Source organism: Pelophylax lessonae, assembly GCF_965119305.1.
Source record: "Pelophylax lessonae genome assembly, chromosome: 3".
NCBI lineage: Eukaryota > Metazoa > Chordata > Amphibia > Anura > Ranidae > Pelophylax > Pelophylax lessonae.
The window spans coordinates 49,494,181-49,517,212 of NC_138770.1; the positions used below are offsets into that span (position 1 = coordinate 49,494,181).

General features: G+C 47.1%; 1 protein-coding gene and 1 pseudogene across 2 annotated transcripts in view; both read left to right on the forward strand.

The window, feature by feature from the left end:
• LOC309550900 (3-galactosyl-N-acetylglucosaminide 4-alpha-L-fucosyltransferase FUT3-like) overlaps positions 1-23,032 on the forward strand; it is a 1,045,386-nt gene that overhangs the window by 795,929 nt on the left and 226,425 nt on the right. The window lies entirely within an intron of this gene.
• Positions 6,136-23,032, forward strand: part of LOC309550898 (tripartite motif-containing protein 75-like) — a 30,960-nt pseudogene continuing 14,063 nt past the window's right edge. Inside the window, exon 1 of the transcript XR_014226174.1 lies at positions 6,136-6,183. The product of XR_014226174.1 is annotated as a tripartite motif-containing protein 75-like (transcript). The remainder of the gene's footprint in view (positions 6,184-23,032) is intronic.

Genomic DNA, 23,032 nt, shown 5'->3' on the forward strand with positions numbered 1-23,032 from the left:
GTCTTATCCAAGAACAAGCAGGGCAGGAACTTACACAATTTGGTGCCAGTATATGCCCAATAGTAGCCCCCCCTTACAGGTGTGCCTCTTACTTTTACCTTTTTTGGGGTTACTTATATCAGGGTTTCTCAACCAGGGTACCCTGGAACCCTAGGAATCCTCCTGAAGTTGCTAGGGGTTGCTTGAGCAATGAGCAATACCTACCCCTCCGATAGGTTCCCTTCCCAATGACACCATTGTTTCTTTTAGCTATCTGTAAGGGGATAATTCTTCCCAATGATGACAAGAGTAAGGAGCATTCTTCCCACTGACTGTCACACTAATGTTGTTCATTTTTTAATTTTTAGCAGGGGTTCCCCAAGACCAGAAATGTATTTCAAGGGTTCCTCTGTGTTGAAAAGGTTGAGAAAGGCTGATCTATATAGTGACAGGACCTATAAGGGTTCTTTACAGCAACAATTAGTAATAAAAAAACTTGCTCTACACCCTCTGCTGGCCAGCTAGATGGGGCCCAGAACCTTGTGTTGGTGCGCTTGATTTACTGTCCCTATAAGAGTTTTATATGCAGTGGGAAAAGGTTCCTAAGTGGCAAATCTTTCTCTCTGATAGCAGCTTTAGTGTACAGTTGGCCAGTGGCCACTTATCAGTCCTTTGCACACAGCTGCTTTCAGTCCGTGTGCTTGGCAAAACTGGAGGCAAGAGGCAAGACTGCGCTGGCTGCAGGGCCGGTGCTAGACTATTTTGCGCCCTAGGCAAGACCAGCTACTTGCCCCCCCCCCCAAAAAAAAAATAAAAAAACTGTACACATTGCCCCCTTTCCTGCACATAATGCCCCCCTTTTAACACTACACTCCCCTTCCTGTATATACTGCCCCCTTTAATCCTACACCCCCTTCCTGTACACACTGCCCCCCCTTTCTGCAAACACTGCCCCCTTTTAACGCTACACCCCCTTCTTGTATGCACTGCCCACCTTTAACACTACACCCCCCTTCCTGTACACACTGCCCCCCCTTCTTGCACACACTCCCCCCCTTTAACGCTATACCCCCTTCCTGCAAACACTGCCCCCCATTAATGCTACACCCCCTTCCTGCAAATACTGCCCCCCCTTAATGCTACACCCCCTTCCTGCACACACTGCCCCCCCCCCTTTATTCTACACCCTCGTCCTGCACACACTGCCCCCGTTTAATGCTACACCCCTTTCCTGCATACACTGCCCCCCGTTTAATGCTACACCCCCTTCCTGCACACACTGCCCCCCTCTCTAGAGGTGATATCCACTGAGGATGAGGAGGTGACAGGAGAGGAATGTGACACAGGCCATGGCTGCACCCTAGGTGGCAGTGCACCCTTGGCAGCTGTCTAGTTCGCCTAGTGGTAGCACCAGCCCTGACTGGCTATTAGAGTGGATTTAGATGTGTGTCTAAATCTACCTTTTCTCTGAAGCATGATCAGTATTCGACTGACAGTAAGGCGAGGCAACTGACAGTGAGGAAGCAATGTGATGCCTCCTCACTGATGTTTTAACATCGTTTGTGCTGTAATATGCGCTGCGACCACATTAATTGCAAATGTTTGCGGGCATTTGTGCCTCTTCCCCTGTTTGTCTGAATATGTCACACTCGGTGGGAGAAGGGCTGTCCCAAGATATTGTGCTGTCTGGGTCCAAGAATAAAATGCTGCCCCCCCCCCCAAAAAAAAAAATATATTTTATATACTGTTATCTTCTTCCATACCTCACCACTGGACCAATCCACCAAACACCCGCTGTCTGTCCTCAGCCCTCATGTCACTCCTGTGTCTGCCGTGGCCGCCGCCCTAGAAGATCCAGCCTGCCCTGTGTGACATGGAGTGCGCTGATGTCTGACATCATTTCGCACACCACAATCACTCAAGGGACGCTCCCCAAGAGGAGACCATCCGCCTCCTCATACTCATCAGTTTGCGCTATGGGCGGCAGTATGAGATGGGGAATTGCCGCCCGTAACACGCTGTAAACTGATGACACACAAAACTGCTGGAAAAAAAATTTTGGGCATCAATTTGCCGCCCCTCTCAAAGTTGCACCTGGGTCCAATGGACCCAGCGGGACCGATGGTAGGGCCGGCCCTGGGCAAAAGGCAAGCCGATCGCTACATGTCCGGTAGACTTTGATGTAGGAGCAACGCATAGCATCCCAACCATAGCATGAAACACCCTTGTCTGTTGCCTTTTGCAAATTAAGGGGGGAGGTTGGAAATGGCAAAAAAGTGACACATAACCAACCCTGTCCACTGCCTATTGCAACTTAAGGGTGGAGTTTGTTGGACGGCAAAAACTCAGCCCAGCTGCATATTTTTACTGCCCCCAACCGCACGTCTAAATAAGCCTTACAGTTCTACAATGAAAGCCTCTGCTGGGGCTTTATCTGTGTAGAAGTCCATTGTGGGCACACACAGAGGTAGCAGCAGATAAAGATGGGCTGCAACTGGTTCTCTTCAGTGGGCTACACAAATAATACACTCCAGTATGCATTTCATGAAAACTGCCTTGTCCCTCTCTCTTACTTTGCAACCTAACTAAGCTGCTTACATACTGTCCAGCCACTGTGTTATATGTGTGGCTATCGTGTCTGAAAAATGGCCCTGTCATTTTTATTTCAGGATAAAAACGGCCTCATTTACAGAATACGAGGTTGTGGTTGTGTGGACTCTGTTATCACATTTTATTAAACTTTATGGCTGCTACTTCCTCTCTGCCCAATTCAGAGCTTTTATCGCTGGAAACATCAGGTGCTGCAGCCAAAACTACCTCAAAAAGTATTTTCTAATTGAAATGAAACAGCTGGGGGTGTTGTTGCTGTATTTAGGTCAAGAATTAATGTAAAAGTAATATAACCTATTACATATTCCAAGATATGCGATGTCAGAATCCTATTTTGCTGATGCTGTTCATGAGAATCATACTGTTCTGCAACACAACATAAAGCTTAAAGCCCATCTCCTGGTAGAAAAAATGATCCCTTCTACTGGTGCTTTGCCTGCACTGCAAGGGTTAAATGCCTGTTTTGTCCAGGTAAGGAGAGAAACTGTCATACTTACCTGATCCTCTGCTCTCTCGGCATGTGGCGCTCCCCCCATGGTCCAGTGGTGGACTGTTCCTGAAGTCCTCATGTTCAGTGCAGGGCTATGGAAGCTGCTCTGGGCTTGATGACATCAGGACTCAAGACCGCTGGAGCCTGGGGGTGCAGGAGCGGCAGGGACCAGTCTTGTGCGGGGAGGATGGGGTAAGTACTGTATCCGTATCTATTATGTTTGCCCTTGACCTATTAAGCCTTGAGCAATCAAGGGATCAATTAACCCTTGAAGTGCAGGCACAGCCCCACAGCAAGGGAATACTTTTCATTTGCCTAGACTTCAGCTTTAAGGGCATCTCCCAAGCATGTATTAAAAATAGCAATCGGTATCGGCCGATATTGGCCGATATTTTCGTACAAATTTTTTTATATTTTTATTACTTCACAGGTACTCTTGTGGAGGGCAGACAAATAGAGACAGGGTGCCCAAACAGCCAGTGGATGAAAAGCCTGTGTATAACCTCAGCAGCTCTGATGGGGACTCCTGGGTGCAGAGTCAGATCAGTGAGAGGGCTGGAAGTTAGGGAGCGATTTTGGTAATGATTGTATTAATGAAATCAGTCACAAACACCTGATGGTAAACGCCATAGTGGTGGAAAAAACGACACAGTTTATTGCATAAAATCAATAGAAGTTAAAAACACACACTGGTTGAATGTGTACTTGCCCCCACCGCCGATTAACTGCTAGTTGGGTTTCTGGCCAGTGTCAACATCGCCAACAGGCGTCCGTGCCATCACAAGGATGGATGGATGCATGCTTGATGTAACAGGGCTCCAGGTGGACCAACGGTATACAGAAGACCGATACAGGAAACACTTGCGCCAGACAGCTAAAGCAGTGGCGGTGCGGGAGATGGCGTCACTCCACTGCGCTGGCAAACGTCATGGTGACGGGACCGTTGGCTCTTCTTCCCTGTCTCTTGCCGGCACGGTGGAGTGACGTAATCTCCTGCGCCGCCACCGCTTCAGCTGTCTGGCGCAAGTGTTTCCTGTATTGGTCTGTGTACCGTTGGTTAACCTGGAGCCCTGTCACATCAAGCATGCATTCATCCATCCTTATAAAATAAAATATACCCGCGCCCTTATGTAGCAGCGAACTCAAAAACACCTGGAATGTATGGTAGCAATAATAAAATGAACGGAGTCGCGCTAAAATTGGACTGGCCAATTACATCATCAATTAATTCAGCTTGTCAGCAAAAAACATAATAAGGAACATATGGCATTAGCAGTAGAATAAAGCTGTATAGTCCACTCTCAGCTCAAAAGTTCCACCACTGTTAATATAATATGGTACAATGAGAGATATCCACCCTGGTGCGTATTAGGATGACAAAAACGACTTTGTGAGTCCCTACACCACATAGAGCCTCTTACCAGAGGAGGAAAGGTGATACGCAGTGAGTAGTTGAGGACTACTACCACCTATATCCAGCCTAACAGCTCTGATGGATCAGCTACAAGGGGTACACCACCACAGATAGACCTCCAAACAGACAGGATTGGACTGGATCAACTCTCATCAGGTATATATGCAATGGGGGATAAAAAACGGGACAAGCCCATAGCGTAATACCGCTTAAAATCACAGTTTTATTGCAATAGATACAAGTTACACTCACTCACAGGTGAACAAAACAAGGCGCCCCCTTGACAACGTCCTATCGACGAAAAGCTTCGGGAGGAGCCAAACCCACGTCATTCGTCACACCCGGAAACCGGAAGTGCCCGCTCCGCTCTGATGTTTCCCATAAACTACAGGCTTGTTTTGTTCACCTGTGGGTGAGTGTAACTTTTATCTATTGCAATAAAACTGTGATTTTAAGCGGTATTACGCTATGGGCTTGTCCCGTTTTTTATCCCCTATTGCATATATACCTGATGAGAGTTGATCCAGTCCAATCCTGTCTGTTTGGAGGTCTATCTGTGGTGGTGTACCCCTTGTAGCTGATCCATCGGAGCTGTTAGGCTGGATATAGGTGGTAGTAGTCCTCAACTACTCACTGCGTATCACCTTTCCTCCTCTGGTAAGAGGCTCTATGTGGTGGAGGGAATCACAAAGTCGTTTTTGTCATCCTAATACGCACCAGGGTGGATATCTCTCATTGTACCATATTATATGCACAGTGGTGGAACTTTTGAGCTGAGAGTGGAATATTTATTCTACTGCTAATGCCATATGTTCCTTATTATGTTTTTTGTTGACAAGCTGAATTAATTGATGATGTAATTGGCCAGTCCAATTTTAGCGCGACTCCGTTCATTTTATTATTCATCCATCCTTGTGACGGCACGGACGCCAGCTGGTGGCGTTGACACTGGCCAGAAACCCAGCTAGCAGTACATCGGCGGTGGGGGCAAGTACACGGGCTCAGCCCGACATCCAACCAGTGTGTGTTTTTAACTTCTATTAATTTTATGCAATACACTGTGTCGTTTTTTCCACCACTATGCCATTTACCATCAGGTGTTTGTGACTGATTTCATTAATACAATTATTACCAGAAGCGCTCCCTAACTTTCCAACCTTCTCACTCAAAATTTAAAATATCGGCAATATCGGCCATTTCAGGGGCCGATACAGATATATAGCGGCAAAAGTCAATATCGGCCCTCGATAATCGGTCGATCCCTAATTAAAAAGGATTTGAGTTTTTCCCACATCGTCCTAGAAGTTGCGTGAAGGAGAACCTTCTTCCAGATAAATGGTATTTTGAAAAAAATACTTTTTGCATTGGTATATGTCCCCCCTGGCAATGCTGTGCACCCCACACCTCCCTTCTCCTCCTCAGACCCCCCCCCCCCCCTCCTCCCGATACCAGAGGTCAAGGGGGCTCTTCATGCTTTCCTGTACTGAGGCCCTGAAAGTTCTAGTTAGGACTCTGTTCTGAATCTCACCCCCCTTCCTCTGGCACACATCTACTTAGTTTCATTTCTCTCTTTTTCTCTTCTATTCTAGTGAATCATTCTCTGACTCCCTCCCTCTGTTTCCCTCCCTCTGACTTTTCCCTATTATATGTCACATTACTGGAGAAGGGAAGAACAAGCTGTGTTTTAACTGTGAGTACAAAAGGGAAAGGGGGGAGATAACTAAGCCTTAAGCCACACACGATCAGATTATAGAACGATCTGTCATCCGTTTTTTGTGGCATGCTAGTCTGATGTGGAAAGTGAAGAGGTTACTTTGATACGAATTTTCCCGTACGACAGAATTCTACTTCAGAAGTGATGTCATGTGTTGGATTGTTTTGTATGTGTTCTTTCGTCTCTGAGCATGCCTAGTCTTGCTCTTAAGATTTTTTTCGGTCGAAATCTGTACTAATGAGACGAAAATCGGACGTTGTATTACGGACAACAAAAATTTTATAGCCTGCACATCAGGATTTTGTCAGCCGAAAAGTCGGAGTCGGCTGTCGAAAGCACCATGCTAACAATCCGAAAATCGGCAGATCGGTCGCCGGACGAAATTTCCCTTCAGATTTTCTTATCGTGTGTACGGGGCTTTAGACCTCTCCTCTCCTCATCACCCCCACACACACACACACAGCTCTCCTCAGATCCCACACTCAGGGCCGCTGATAGGGCAGTACAACCAGCCCTGTTGTACCGGGCCCGGGCTCCTTGTAGAGCTGATGGAGCCCGGGCCCGGTAGCATCACAGTTAATTTCTGCATGTTAAAAAAAATGTTTTTCTAAACTTTTTCCTAATTGTTACTTTCTTGGGGGAGTAATTTCATTTTCCTGGGCCCTATTATGTCAACAGAAGGGCCCAGGAGGTGAGTGCAGGGCGGGAATTTTTTTTTTCATTTTCGGGAGTGCATGTATACATGGGATGTAGTTCCATATTGATTTGCTGCCATACAGTCCCTGCTGCTGCTTTCCACTGCCTTGCCTGGCGGAGGGATACAATAATTCTCTGTTCAGCTCCCGTCTCCCCTTACTCAGGTGCCGAGTGTGATCATGTAAGGAGGCGGATGGCTCAGCAGCTGACAGGGAGCAGCAGAAGGACAGCGTGGCTGCATTGGACACAGTGAGCGAAGAACAGAGGATAGAGTCCTCACGGTGTCCTATGATCATCAGCATGAAAATCACACAGGCTGCAGGTGCCCTGTCACAGTGTCACATGGATGCTAGGGGCTGACTTTAAGCTATGGCTGTACTGAGTGTTGCTGCATAACAAAGTCAGCACCCCCAGCAGCCATGTGACACTGTGACAAGGCACCTGCAGCCTGTGTGATTTTCACGCTGATGATCATTGGACACAGTGAGATGTTACTTTAAACTTGTGATTGGGGGACAGTAAACATGTGCAGTCAAACCACTCCCCTTTATCCGCTTCCTGCCTATCGATGTACCCGTGTTCTGTAAGAATAGCGCTACCTATCAGATTCTGCTAGCAGAAGTGACATACGGAATATAGACTGACATAGACTATTTCACCGCGACCGAGTGAAATAGTCTATTTCGCTATATAATCAGTTTGTCGCTGAGAAGTGCGGGGTGTACCAAGATGGCCGTCACCACCTTCTGGCTGCAGGTTTCTCGCTATATTTACTAGAATACAATAATAATGCAAATGTAATAATATTATTTATTCTATAAGGTGAGTTTACTGCTAAAATAAATGTAAAATTCAGGACTTGCATGAGTGTAAGAAGATGTCCGCCGCTGCTTTGTGTTCTGTCACATTAGGAAACCTATTGGAACGCATAGCGGCCATGTTGGAATGCATGCCGCATGCGCAGTAAGTTGTTCTAGTCCGTATGTCACTGAATCTGATAGATAGCGGTATTCTGATAGAACACCGGCACGTCCCTGGATTGGAAGGGTGATATCTTGGTCATCCCTGCAGCATTATAGCCCCAGCAACTTTGCACATAACATAAACATTAAAATAAAAATGTAAAACCTTTTTAACCACTTGCCGACCGCTCACATGGAGCGTACTGCGGCAAAGTGGCTCGTTCCCATCCAGCGACGTAGACCTACGTCGCTGGACTCCTCCCCCTGTAGGCGGCGCTCGCGCGCCGCCGGAGGCGCGCTCCCGCTGTTTTCATTCACAGCGGGAGTCGGGCCAGGGGAGGAGCAGCGGCGATCGCCGCTGCTCTGCCCCGATCGTCGGGGAATCGAGTGAGGAGATCCGCCCGCCTGTGTAAACAGAGCGGGCGGATCTCCTAAGTGACAGGGACTGACAGATCGGAGTGTTCAGCATAGCTGAACATCCGATCTGTCCTTCTGTCACTCAGTCACCTCCCCCCCCACACGTCAGTAAGCACCAGGCATACATTAACCCCTCCCTCTCCAATAAAATTAACCCCTTCACTGCCAGTGTCATTTTTACAGTAACAGTGCATATGTATAGCACTGATTACTGCAGTAATGTCACTGGTACCCCCAAAAGTGTCAAAAATGTCAGTCAAGGGTCCGATCTGTCCGCCGCAATGTCGCAGTCCCGCAAAAAAAAAACGCAGATCACCGCCATTACGCGTTAAAAAAAAACACCAAAAATGACAGAAATCTTTCCCGTAGTTAGTAAACGCAATAACTTTTGCGCAAACCAATCAAAATACGCTTATCGTGATTTTTTTTACCAAACATAGGTAGCAGGAAACAAATTGGCCAAAAATTTTTAAAAAATTAGATTTTTACATTTTTTGGGGGGGAATTTCATATAAAAAAAATGTTAAAAATATTGTTATTTTTTCAAAATAAACGCTCTTTTTTTGTTTATAGCACAAAAAATAAAAAGCGCACTGGTGATCAAATACCACCAAAAGAAAGCTCTGTTTGTGGGAAAAAAAGGACATCAATTTCGTTTGGGTATGGCGTCGCACGACCGCGCAATTGTCAGTTAAAGTCGCACAGCGCCGAATCGCAAAAAGTGGCCTGGACGTAAGACAGCAAAATCCTCCGGTGGTAAAGTGGTTAAAGCCCCCATTCCCCCTTGCTCATGCATAATTGCAAACATTCACGTTGGTCCCGCATGTATACATCAATCGTGACAAACCTGCATTATGTTTTGAGGCGGGGCCAGGGATGGGGTTGAAGGGGGCCCCATGAGGTAGGCTGTACGGGGCCCCATCATTTCTAACAGCAGCCCTGCCCACACCCCCTCTCCTTCTTGGACCACCCCACACCTCAACTCTCCTCCTAAGACCCCCATACACCTCCCTTCTCCTCCTCAGACCACCCCACACCTTATCTCTCCTCAGACCACCCCATACCTCCCCTCTCCTCCTCAGACCACCCCATGCCTCCCTTCTCCCCCTTAAACCACCCCACACCTCCGTTCTCCTCCTCACACCACCGAACACTTCCCTTCTCCTCCTCACACCACTCCACACCTCGCTTATCCTCCTAAGACCACCCACACCTCTCTTCTCCTCAGACAACCCCACACCCCCTTCTCCTCCTCAGATCACCCCACACCTCATCTCTCCTCCTCAGACCACCCCACACCTCCCTTTTTCCTTTCAGACCACACCACAACTTATCTCTCCTCAGACCACTCCACACCTCTTCTCCTCCGACCACCCCACACCTCCCTTCTACACCTCAGACCACCCCACACCTCCCTTCTACACCTCAGACCACCCCACACCTCCCTTCTCCTTCTTAGACCCCTTCTCTTCTCCTCCATAGACCCCACTCCTCTCTCCACCTCAGACCCCCGCCCCCCCATACCTTCTCCTCCTCAGACCACCCCATGCCTCCCTTTTCCTCCTCAGACCACCCCACGCCTTATCTCTCTATCCTCAGACCAACCCAAACTTCATCTCTTCTTCTTTAACCATACCGCACCTCATCTGTCCTTTTCAGACCATCCCACACCTTATCTCTCCTCCTCAGACCACCCCATACCTCCCTTCCCCTCCTCAGTCCACCCCACACCTCATCTCTCCTCCTCAGACCACCCCACACCTCATCTCTCCTCCTTAGATCACCCCACACCTCCCTTCTCCTCCTCAGACCACCCCGCACATCCCTTCTCCTCCTCAGACCACCCCACATATCCCTTTTTTTCCTCAGACCACCCCACATCTCATCTCTCCTCCTCAGTAGTGTTGAGCGAACACGGACTGTATTATTCGTGTTCGTACCGAATAATTGGATTTTTTTTACCCGAACACGGACACGGACACTTTACTGTATATTCGGGTAAAAATCCGTGTTCGGTCGTTTTATTTCCGGGTTTTGCATGCTTTGGCGCGCTTTTCATGGCGAGCTTTCAACAGCCAATCAACAATCGTTTAACTGGTGTGCCTTAAGCCATCCCAGCCATGCCTGCAAATGTCTCAGTAGCTGTGATTGGCCGTCTGAAGCATGTGACCAAGTCTTTATAAGTTCCAGGCAGCCGCAGCGGCTTCATTCTGCTGCTTAGATCAGGGACAGAGCACACATACGTGCTGGCTGCTGATTAGGGAAAGACAGGCAGGGAAAACTAATTGGTGTCCGGATAGAATTGAGGGACAGGTCGGAGTGTTTAGGCAGGGCGAGTTGTAGGCATTTTAGGGATAGAGTCTGCTGAATTATAGGGTCAGTGTCTTCTACAAACTACAATCGATATTGCTGTGTGGGGTGGGGTCTGCACTCAATCCTGATCTACGATCTCTTCTCAATCCTGTTAGGGAGAGGCTGCTGCTGAATTTTAGGGTCAGAGTGTTCTACAAACTACAATCGATATTGCTGTGTGGGGTCTGCACTTAGTCCCAATCTACGATCTCTTCTCAATCCTGTTAGGGAGAGGCTGCTGCTGAATTTTAGGGAAACTGTGTTCTACAAACTACAATCGATATTGCTGTGTGGTGTGGGATAGGAGATAGGCAGGTGTCAGTGATCCACATCCATTTTTCTGTGTGTGAGCTGCAGTGAACACAATCTTTTTGGGGTGCAGTGAACACAATCTTTTTGGGGTGCAGTGAACAAAATCCTTTTAGGGTGCAGTGAACACAATATTTTTGGGGTGCAGTGAACAAAATCCTTTTTGGGGTGCAGTGAACAACATCCTTTTTGGGGTGCAGTGAACACAATCTTTTTGGGGTGCAGTGAACAAAATCCTTTGTGGGGTGCAGTGAACACAATCTTTGTGGGGTGCAGTGAACAAAATCCTTTTTGGGGTGCAGTGAACAACATCCTTTTTGGGGTGCAGTGAACACAATCTTTTTGGGGTGCAGTGAACAAAATCCTTTGTGGGGTGCAGTGAACACAATCTTTTTGGGGTGCAGTGAACAAAATCCTTTTTGAGGTGCAGTGAACAACATCCTTTTTGGGGTGCAGTGAACACAATCTTTTTGGGGTGCAGTGAACAAAATCCTTTGTGGGGTGCAGTGAACACAATCTTTGTGGGGTGCAGTGAACACAATCTTTTTGGGGTGCAGTGAACAAAATCCTTTTTGGGGTGCAGTGAACAACATCCTTTTTGGGGTGCAGTGAACAACATCCTTTTTGGGGTGCAGTGAACACAATCTTTTTGGGGTGCAGTGAACAAAATCCTTTGTGGAGTGCAGTGAACACAATCTTTTTGGGGTGCAGTGAACAAAATCCTTTTTGGGGTGCAGTGAACAACATCCTTTTTGGGGTGCAGTGAACACAATCTTTTTGGGGTGCAGTGAACAAAATCCTTTGTGGGGTGCAGTGAACACAATCTTTTTGGGGTGCAGTGAACAACATCCTTTTTGGGGTGCAGTGAACAACATCCTTTTAGGGTGCAGTGAACACAATCTTTGTGGGGTGCAGTGAACAAAATCATTTTTGGGGTGCAGTGAACACAATCTTTTTGGGGTGCAGTGAACAACATCCTTTTAGGGTGCAGTGAACACAATCTTTTTGGGGTGCAGTGAACACAATCTTTGTGGGGTGCAGTGAACACAATCTTTTTGGGGTGCAGTGAACATAATAATTTTTGGGGTGCAGTGAACAACATCCTTTTTGGGGTGCAGTGAACAAAATCCTTTTAGGGTGCAGTGAACACAATCTTTGTGGGTCACAGTGAACAGAATCTTTGTGGGGTGCAGTGAACACAATCTTTGGGGGGTACAGTGAACACAATCTTTTTGGGGTGCAGTGAACAAAATCCTTTGTGGGGTGCAGTGAACACAATCTTTGTAGGGTGCAGTGAACAAAATCCTTTTTGGGGTGCAGTGAACACAATCTTTTTGGGGTGCAGTGAACAAAATCCTTTGTGGGGTGCAGTGAACACAATCTTTGTGGGGTGCAGTGAACACAATCTTTTTGGGGTGCAGTGAACAAAATCATTTTTGGGGTGCAGTGAACAACATCCTTTTTGGGGTGCAGTGAAGAAAATCCTTTTTGGGGTGCAGTGAACAACATCCTTTTTGGGGTGCAGTGAACAAAATCCTTTTAGGGTGCAGTGAACACAATCTTTGTGGGGTACAGTGAACACAATCTTTGTGGGGTGCAGTGAACACAATCTTTGTGGGGTACAGTGAACACAATCTCATACTTCTGAAGATTTGAGGGTGCTGCCTGTTCCATACTCCTCCTCCTACTCCTCATCCATCCTTTTAGGAGTACAAACAATAGTAATTGGGGCCTAGTGTGGTGGTGTACGTGTGAGATACATACACTTTCTTTTTGATCATATTTTCTATTCCGCTATTCAATTAAAACCTTTGGGGATCAATTAAATTGCGTGATAGTCTGTGTCGGTACGTGTGAGATCCACCTTTCCAAGTTTTTGGGGTTCATCTCATACTTCTGAAGATTTGAGGGTGCTGCCTGTTCCATACTCCTCCTCCTACTCTTCATCCATCCTTTTAGGGGTACAAACAATAGTAATTGGGGCCTAGTGTGGTGGTGTACGTGTGAGATACATACACTTTCTTTTTGATCATATTTTCTATTCCGCTATTCAATTAAAACCTTTGGGGATCAATTAAATTGCGTGATAGTCTGTGTCGGTACGTGTGAGATCCACCTTTCCAAGTTTTTGGGGTTCATCTCATACTTCTGAAGATTTGAGGGTGCTGCCTGTTCCATACTCCTACTCCTCATCCATCCTTTTAGGGGTACAAACAATAGTAATTGGGGCCTAGTGTGGTGGTGTACGTGTGAGATACATACACTTTCTTTTTGATCATATTTTCTATTCCGCTATTCAATTAAAACCTTTGGGGATCAATTAAATTGCGTGATAGTCTGTGTCGGTACGTGTGAGATCCACCTTTCCAAGTTTTTGGGGTTCATCTCATACTTCTGAAGATTTGAGGGTGCTGCCTGTTCCATACTCCTCCTCCTACTCCTCATCCATCCTTTTAGGGGTACAAACAATAGTAATTGGGGCCTAGTGTGGTGGTGTACGTGTGAGATACATACACTTTCTTTTTGATCATATTTTCTATTCCGCTATTCAATTAAAACCTTTGGGGATCAATTAAATTGCGTGATAGTCTGTGTCGGTACGTGTGAGATCCACCTTTCCAAGCTTTTGGGGTTCATCTCATACTTCTGAAGATTTGAGGGTGCTGCCTGTTCTATACTCCTCCTACTCCTCATCCATCCTTTTAGGGGTACAAACAATAGTAATTGGGGCCTAGTGTGGTTGTGTACGTGCGAGATACATACACTTTTTTTGATCATATTTCCTATTCCGCTATTCAATTAAAACCTTTGGGGATCAATTAAATTGCGTGATAGTCTGTGTCGGTACGTGTGAGATCCACCTTTCCAAGTTTTTGGGGTTCATCTCATACTTCTGAAGATTTGAGGGTGCTGCCTGTTCCATACTCCTCCTCCTACTCCTCATCCATCCTTTTAGGGGTACAAACAATAGTAATTGGGGCCTAGTGTGGTGGTGTACGTGTGAGATACATACACTTTATTTTTGATCATATTTTCTATTCCGCTATTCAATTAAAACCTATGGGGATCAATTAAATTGCGTGATAGTCTGTGTCGGTACGTGTGAGATCCACCTTTCCAAGTTTTTGGGGTTCATCTCATACTTCTGAAGATTTGAGGGTGCTGCCTGTTCCATACTCCTCCTCCTACTCCTCATCCATCCTTTTAGGGGTACAAACAATAGTAATTGGGGCCTAGTGTGGTGGTGTACGTGCGAGATACATACACTTTTTTTGATCATATTTCCTATTCCGCTTTTCAATAAAAACCTTTCGGGGAACAATTAAATTGCGGGATAGTCTGTGTCGGTACGTGTGAGATCCACCTTTCCAAGTTTTTGGGGTTCATCTCATACTTCTGAAGATTTGAGGGTGCTGCCTGTTCCATACTCCTCCTACTCCTCATCCATCCTTTTAGGGGTACAAACAATAGTAATTGGGGCCTAGTGCGGTGGTGTACGTGCGAGATACATACACTTTTTTTGATCATATTTCCTATTCCGCTATTCAATAAAAACCTTTGAGGATCAATTCAATTGCGGGATAGTCTGTGTCGGTACATGTGAGATCCACCTTTCCAAGTTTTTGAGGTTCATCTCATACTTCTGAAGATTTGAGGGTGCTGTCTGTTCCATACTCCTCCTACTCCTCATCCATCCTTTTAGGGGTAGAAACAATAGTAATTGGGGCCTAGTGTGGTTGTGTACGTGTGAGATACATACACTTTTTTGGATCATATTTCCTATTCCGCTATTCAATAAAAACCTTTCTAGGGCAAGATCTTAAATTACAGAAATATGAGGAGACCGTCAAATAAGGGCCGTGGCCTGGGTCGTGGTGCTGCTGGTAGAGCTCCTGTTGCAAGGAGAGGACGTGGTCGATCTGTGCCAGCTACACGCACAAGTGAAACACCTTCCTCAAGTGTGAGTAGGCGACAGAACCTGCATCAGTATTCGGTAGGGCATCATACGCCTCTAGAAGTGATGAGGCCAGAACAAGTGGAGGCGATAGTAGATTGGTTTGCTGCTGACAGTGCCTCCAGTTCCTTCACATTGTCTCCCACCCAGTCTACTGCAGAAAGGTCACAGTTGGCACCTGCAGCCGATGTCCAACCGTCTTTCACCTCACCCCCTTGCAAATCAGGCAAGCAGTCTGAGCCCCAAGCCATACAGCAGTCTCTTCTTCTTTTTGATGACTCTGTCAGCAGGGTTTCCCAGGGCCATCCACCTAGCCCTGCCCCAGAAGTGGAAGAGATTGAGTGCAGCGATGCCCAACCACTTATTTCTCAAGATGAGTACATGCAAGGACCATCGCAGCACGTCTCCGATGATGACGAAACGCAGGTGCCAACTGCTGCGGCGTTCAGCATTGTGGAGACCGACAAGGAGGGCAGGGGTGAAGACTGGGTGGAAGATGATGTGGAGGACGATGAGGTCCTCGACCCCACATGGAGTGAACGTCATGCAGGTGACCTGAGTAGTTTGGAGGAAGAGGCGGTGGTCGCACAGAGCCACCAGCACAGCAGAAGAGGGAGCAGGGTGCAGAAGCGGAGCGGCCGTGCCCTAGACACTACGCCCGGTACTGCCCAACGCAGCAAGGGAATGAGCGCACCAAAGTCAGCTCAAAGGAGTTCTCTAGCGTGGAAGTTCTTTAGAAAATGTTCTGATGACAGGACACGAGTGGTTTGCACCCTGTGCAATCAGAGCTTGAAACGAGGCATAAACCTTCTCAACCTGAGCACAACCTGCATGATCAGGCATCTAAGTGCAAAGCACGAGCTGCAGTGGAGTACACACCTTCAAAACCAAGAAACGTCTCTGGCTCATCCTGCTTCCTCTTCTGCTGCAGTCTTGGCCGCTCCAGCCACATCTGTAGTGATACCGGCACCTGCCACCCCGCAAACAGACGATCTGTCAGCAACACCACCACCTGGGTCACCAACAACCATCTCCACAATGTCCCGTGGAAGCGTTCAGCTTTCCATCTCCCAAACACTTGAGAGGAAGAGGAAGTACCCCCCTACCCACCCGCGATCCCTGGCCCTGAATGCCAGCATTTCAAAATTATTGGCCTTTGAAATGCTGTCATTCCGTCTGGTGGAGACGCACAGTTTTAAAAACCTTATGTCGGTGGCTGTCCCACAGTACGTCGTGCCCAGCCGCCACTACTTTTCCAGGCAAGCCATCCCTTCCCTGCACAACCAAGTGGGGGAAAAAATCAGGTGTGCACTGCGCAACGCCATCTGTGCCAAGGTCCACCTAACTACCGATACGTGGACCAGTAAGCACGGTCAGGGGCGTTATATCTCCCTAACAGGACACTGGGTAAATGCAGTGGCGGATGGGCCTGAGGCGGATAGCAATTTGGCGCATGTCCTTCCACCACCGAGGATTGCAGGGCGCTTCAGTTTGCCTCCTGTTCCTAACTCCTCCTACTCCGCTTCCTCATCCTCTACCGCCTCCTCATCCGGACAGCGTAACACCTTCACCACCAACTTCAGCACGGCCAGGGGTAAACGACAGCAGGCAGTTTTACAACTTGCCTGTTTGGGGGACAAACCACACACCGCGCAGGAGTTGTGGAGGAGCATGGAACAGCAGACAAATGAGTGGTTGCTGCCAGCGAGCCTCAAGCCCGGCCTGGTGGTGTGCGATAACGGGCGAAATCTCATAGCAGCTCTGGGCCTAGCCGGTTTGACGCACATCCCTTGCCTGGCGCATGTGCTGAATTTGGTGGTGCAGAGGTTCCTTAAAAACTACCCCGATATGTCAGAGCTGCTGCAGAAAGTGCGGGCCGTTTGTACGCACTTTCGGCGTTCTCACCCTGCTGCTGCTCGCCTGGCAGCGCTACAGCGTAACTTCGGCCTTCCCGCTCACCGCCTCATATGTGACGTGCCCACAAGGTGGAACTCCACCTTGCACATGCTGGAAAGACTGTGCGAGCAGCAGCAGGCCATAGTGGAGTTTCAGCTGCAGCACGCACGCGTACGTCGCTCTGCGGAACAGCACCACTTCACCACCAATAACTGGGCCTCCATGCGAGACCTGTGTGCCTTGTTGCGCTGTTTTGAGTACTCCACCAACATGGCCAGTGGCGATGACGCCGTTCTCAGCTTAACTATCCCACTTCTATGCCTCCTTGAAAAAACAATTCGGGCGATGATGGAAGAGGATGTGGCACAGGATGAGGAGGAGGAGGAGGAGGAGGATGAAGAGGTAACATTTCCAAGGCTTTCAGGGCAGTCATTCGCAAGGGGCTCCGAGGGTGGGTTCCTGCACACACAAACGCCAGGGACACAATTGTCCAGCAGGGGCACAGTTCTGGAGGATGAAGAGGATGAGGAGGAGGAGGAGCTGGAGGAGGAGATGGAACCATGTTCACAGCAGGGTGGCACCCAGGCCAGCTCATGGCCATCACTGGTGCGTGGCTGGGGGGATACAGAGGACACGGACGATACACCTCCCACAGAGGACAGCCTTTAGTTGCCTCTGGGCAGCCTGGCACACATGAGCGATTACATGCTGCAGTGTCTCCACAACGGCCGCCGAGTTGCCCACATTCTAACTTGTGCTGATTACTGGGTGGCCACGCTGCTGGATCCCCGTTACAAGGACAAGGTACCGTCCTTAATTCACTCACTGGAGCGCGATCGCAAGATGCGCGAGTACAAGCGCACGCTGGTAGACGCCATGCTGCTGGCATTCCCATCGGACAGCGGGGCCACAGTGGAAGCACAAGGCAGAGGAGGAGGAGGAGGAGGAGGAGGTCGCCAACGCAACCAGGGCACCGCCAGCACCTCAGAAGGCAGGGTTAGCTTTGCCGAAATGTGGAAAAGCTTTGTCAGCACGCCACAACAAACAGCAGCACCAGCAGCTCAGATGGAACGTCTTAGCAGGAGGCAGCTTTTTACCAACATGGTGGAGCAGTATGTGTGCACACGCCTACATGTAGTGAATGACGGGTCTGCCCCCTTCAACTTCTGGGTCTCCAAATTGGGCACATGGCCTGAGCTTGCCCTTTACGCCTTGGAGGTGCTGGCGTGCCCTGCAGCCAGTGTATTATCTGAACGGGTATTTAGCACGGCTGGGGGCGTTATAACAGACAAGCGCAGCCGCCTGTCCAGAGACAATGTGGACAAGCTGTAATGTTCTGGTACCTCTGGGTACCCTAATTACTCTTTTCCTAAGTGTATGCGCCCCACCATTCTCTTTTGGTAAGGTGCGCATACACCTTTAAGACTGATGCTGTCATCACTGAGCGCCGGACTGAACAGCTATTTAAATCACCAGCTTTCACTCACATGTGTTCGTTCAACCTGCTTTGTGCCTTGATGCTAACCTGTCTTGAAGCTCTCATGCTTGCAAGCATACCTCGCTGTCGGAACCACGCTGCGCTGATCCCTGTATCCCGCTACCGGATCATCCGCTCTTGCCGAACCTCTCCTCTGCTACATTGCTACTAGTGATAAGTACCCCACAGGGGAAACCTCTATAACCTTCATACTAAAGCTTACACTATCTAGCTCTGCATACTAAGGACTATTATTACATCTGCATTATCTAAGATTGCTAGCTCTTGAGCCTACTACCATCTGCTCTTGCACTGGGTTGGTCTCTCCTGTATGTTCACCTGCTACTCTATCATGTGCTACCATACATGATTGCTAACCTATCTGCATCCCATCTGCTACTACCTTACTTTCAAGAACATTTCCTTTCAAGTGTCTGTCATCTACCATCTCTACCCAACCTGTCTCTTCAGCCTATCATCACTGTGTTACTATATACATAAGTCACTCTAGGAACATCTTATTGAGTGTGTGTATTTACTTGCTGAATTGAGATCATCCACACATGATGAGTCTTGGGAGTTGGGATTGGTGTCTCAGCGTTTCTCTACATGACTACTGAAGTGGAATATTTCTGCAGCTGTAAATCCACATCATACATAAAACGCAGGAGCGTTACAGATTGAACGAACCTCAAATGGATTCAGCAGAAATAACCACTCAGGTGACACAATTAAAACAGCAAGTAACTGCGTTAATACACGCACTTGCTGAATTAAAAGAAGACAATCAGGCTCTGTCGCAGCAGGTAATTAGACTGACACAACTTACCACTGCTCAGTCCCCTGAACCCAAAATAAATCCTCCTTTGGTATTTACAGGCGATCGCAAAAAATTTCGCGAATTTAAAAACGCATGTGAGTTACTTTTCTTGCTAAAACCCTGTACCTACCTTACTGATCACATTAAGGTTTGTACTATTATTTCTTACCTAACAGGCGATCCTCGGGCCTGGGCAGACTCTCTTTTTGAGAAAAGCGATCAGCTTCTCAACTCCTATGCCTTGTTCCTAGCAGAACTTACTAGCCTATATGATGATCCCAATAGGCAGAGTACTGCCGATCTTCAATTAAGATCCTTGAAACAAGGTGGGAGACCTGTGGAAGACTTTGTCGCAGAATTCAAGAGATGGACCCTTGATTCAGAATGGAATGATGCATCTCTGAAAACCCAATTTAGGCTTGGCCTATCAGAGGCCGTTAAAGACGAGCTCGCCCGAGCGGATCTGCCAAAAACCCTGGATGCATTGATACAACTCAGTATCACCATAGATAGACTACGAGAAAGAAAGGCTGAGAAAATGGGAATGCCATTATCCAGTTCTTCTCGGATTTCGGCCGTTGACCCCATTCCTATGGACGTAGGAACCATACGCCCACCTCTATCAACTATGGAAAGAGCCAGAAGACGATCTGGTAATCTCTGTTTGTACTGTGCATCCCCGGATCACATGATAAACGTCTGTCCCCTAGTCTACAAAAAGAAGGGTGAGTGTTCACATGTCCTCCTAGGGGGATTGACAACTTCAATTACTAACCCTTACCTTTTTGTTTGCTTAACATTACAGTGGGACCAGAACAGGATTACTACTAAGGCCATGATTGACACAGGATCTTGTGGAAATTATATTGACATACGTTTTGCTGCTTTAAATAAAGTTCCTATTATTTCTAAACCTAAACCTGTCTCAGTGAGTCTTATTAACGGTGTTCCTTTATCCTCTGGTCCGATCACTGATCAGACACAGGCTCTCCTAGTCACTACTAACGGGTCTCATATGGAGACCACTACCTTCGATCTAATACCTTCACCCCACTTTCCCATTGTTTTGGGACTTCCCTGGTTACACACACATCAACCAACCATAGATTGGAAGGAATGGACCCTGGCCTTCCTCTCTTGCTATTGCGAGGGTACGTGTAACCTCCCGTCTTTCGGGAAGATCCTGTCTGTGGTGACAGATGAGATTGCACCACTATGTTATCAGGATCTCTCTGAGGTTTTTCTTGAGAAAAATGCTCAAGCACTACCTCCTCATCGAGACTATGATTGTAGTATTGATCTACTCCCAAATAGCAAATTGCCGTTCGGTCATGTTTATCCTCTTTCGCAGGATGAACTTTCCCATCTCAAAGACTATTTGGATGAGAATTTGAAAAAAGGTTTTATTAGACCTTCCACTTCTTCCACAGCAGCAGGCCTCTTTTTCAAGTCTCAGGCCTATCATCGACTATAGGCAATTGAATGCTATTACAATAAAAGATCGCTATCCTCTACCGCTTATCCCTGAGCTTATTGAGCAGGTGCGTGGAGCTACCTATTTTTCAAAATTGGACCTGAAAGGAGCATACAATCTCATTCGAATCCGTGATGGACACGAGTGGAAGACTGCATTCAGAACCAGATACGGATTGTTCGAATATCTTGTAATGCCATTCGGGCTATGCAACGCCCCTGCAGCCTTTAAACGATATTTTCAGAGACTTACTAGATGTCTGTGTTGTGGTATATCTGGACGATATACTTATATATTCACGATCCCTGTCTGAACACATAAGACATGTAAGACTAGTATTATCGAGATTGCTTGCACACAACCTTTATGTGAAACTGAAAAAATGCTTGTTTCATAAAGAAGAAGTACTGTTTCTAGGCTACATCATATCCAAAACAGGAATCAAGATGGACATGAGTAAGATATCCTGCATTCAGGATTGGCCTACACCAACCACACGCAAGGCGCTACAGCGATTCCTTGGATTTTCGAATTTCTACAGGAAGTTCATCAGAAACTTCTCTGCCATTGTGAGACCCCTCACACAGCTCACTAGCATTAAAAGACCATTCAAATGCTCAGATGAAGCAAATAAAGCTTTTCACCTGTTAAAGACAAGGTTTACTTCTGCTCCCATACTACGCCATCCAGACCCATCCCTCCAATACATTCTGGAGGTAGATGCGTCAAACATGGCAGTAGGAGCAATACTCTCCCAACGACCAACTAACACTTCACCACTTCATCCAGTCGCCTTCTTTTCTAAATCCTTAAGCAGTCCAGAGGTAAATTACCCCGTGGGTGAAAAGGAACTGCTTGCTATAAAATTGGCTCTGGAGAATTGGCGACATCTACTCGAAGGCACCCGATTACCAATACTTATATACACAGGCCATAAAAATCTTCAATATCTTCAGACTAACAAAACTCTCTCTCACCGACAGGTACGATGGTCACTATTCTTTCTAAGGTTTAACTTCCTAGTGACCTACACACCTGCAGATAAGAACAAAAAGGCGGATGCACTATCACGACTAACTGAAGAAAACTACTTCGAAATCCCTTCCGTTCCTATAATACCTCACAAACGCATTATTGGAGTTGTCCGTTCCTTGAAGGAAGAGGTTTTGCATGGTATAAGTTTGGATTCACCCCCACCACAACTAAATACTGATGCAGAAGGCTTCCTCTACTACAACGACAAACTTTACATACCACCTACCATGCGCACCAAGATCTTGGAATTATCGCATGATGTGCCTATGGCAGGACATATGGGTATGACAAAGACTCTTAATCTGATTACCAGGCAATTCTGGTGGCCTGACATGAAAACATCTATACAAAAATTAGTCTCTTCATGCAATGTCTGTGCCAGGTCCAAAATTGACACTACGAGACCATCCGGTCTACTATGCAGTCTACCAATACCCCAAACTCCATTGGAAGTTGTGTCCTTGGACTTTATAGTAGAACTACCTCCTTCCAAAGGATTTAATACCATCTTAGTGTCAGTGGACCATCTGACAAAAATGGCACATTTCATTGCTATTCGCAGACTACCTTCGTCCAAACAAACGGCAGAACTCCTGATGAAACATGTCTTTAAGTTACATGGTATCCCAAAAACTCTTCTGTCTGACCGTGGATCACAATTTATTTCCAAGTTCTGGCAAGAACTATGTCACATACTACGAATTGAGCGGAAGCTCACTTCTCCTTACCATCCGCAGACCAACGGACAGACTGAAAGAGTCAACCAATGCATCGAGCAATATTTACGTTGTTACACTTCTTACCAACAGGATGATTGGGTGGATCTTCTCCCTCTGGCAGAATTTGCCTACAACAACGCAACCCACAGTACGACCAAGCAGAGTCCGTTCTACTTGAACTATGGGTTTCATCCCTCTATTCTTCCACCACGCATCCTTCCTTCAAATAACCCAGTAGCCTCAGACTATCTTACCCAAATAAAGGACTCTCTGGGTTTGCTTAATACTACCATTGCACACGCTCATAGTCAACAAAAGAAGTACTATGATCTTCGCAGAAGACCTTCTCCTCAGTATGCTATCGGGGACCTCGTTTGGCTCTCAACAAAAAATTTAAGACTGAAAATCCCTAGCAAAAAGCTTGGACCTGAGTCTTGGGAGTTGGGATTGGTGTCTCAGCGTTTCTCTACATGACTACTGAAGTGGAATATTTCTGCAGCTGTAAATCCACATCATACATAAAACGCAGGAGCGTTACACAAGCTCACGTTCATTAAAATGAACCAGGCATGGATCCCACGGGACTTTTCCGTACCTTATGCAGAATAGCAATGGATACCGACCTTACCCACCCATTGTTCCATTTTTGCTCTTTCTCACTCTTTTGGGGTGTACCCTCATTTAAAATTTGTGAAAAGAAGCAGTGTTGGCTA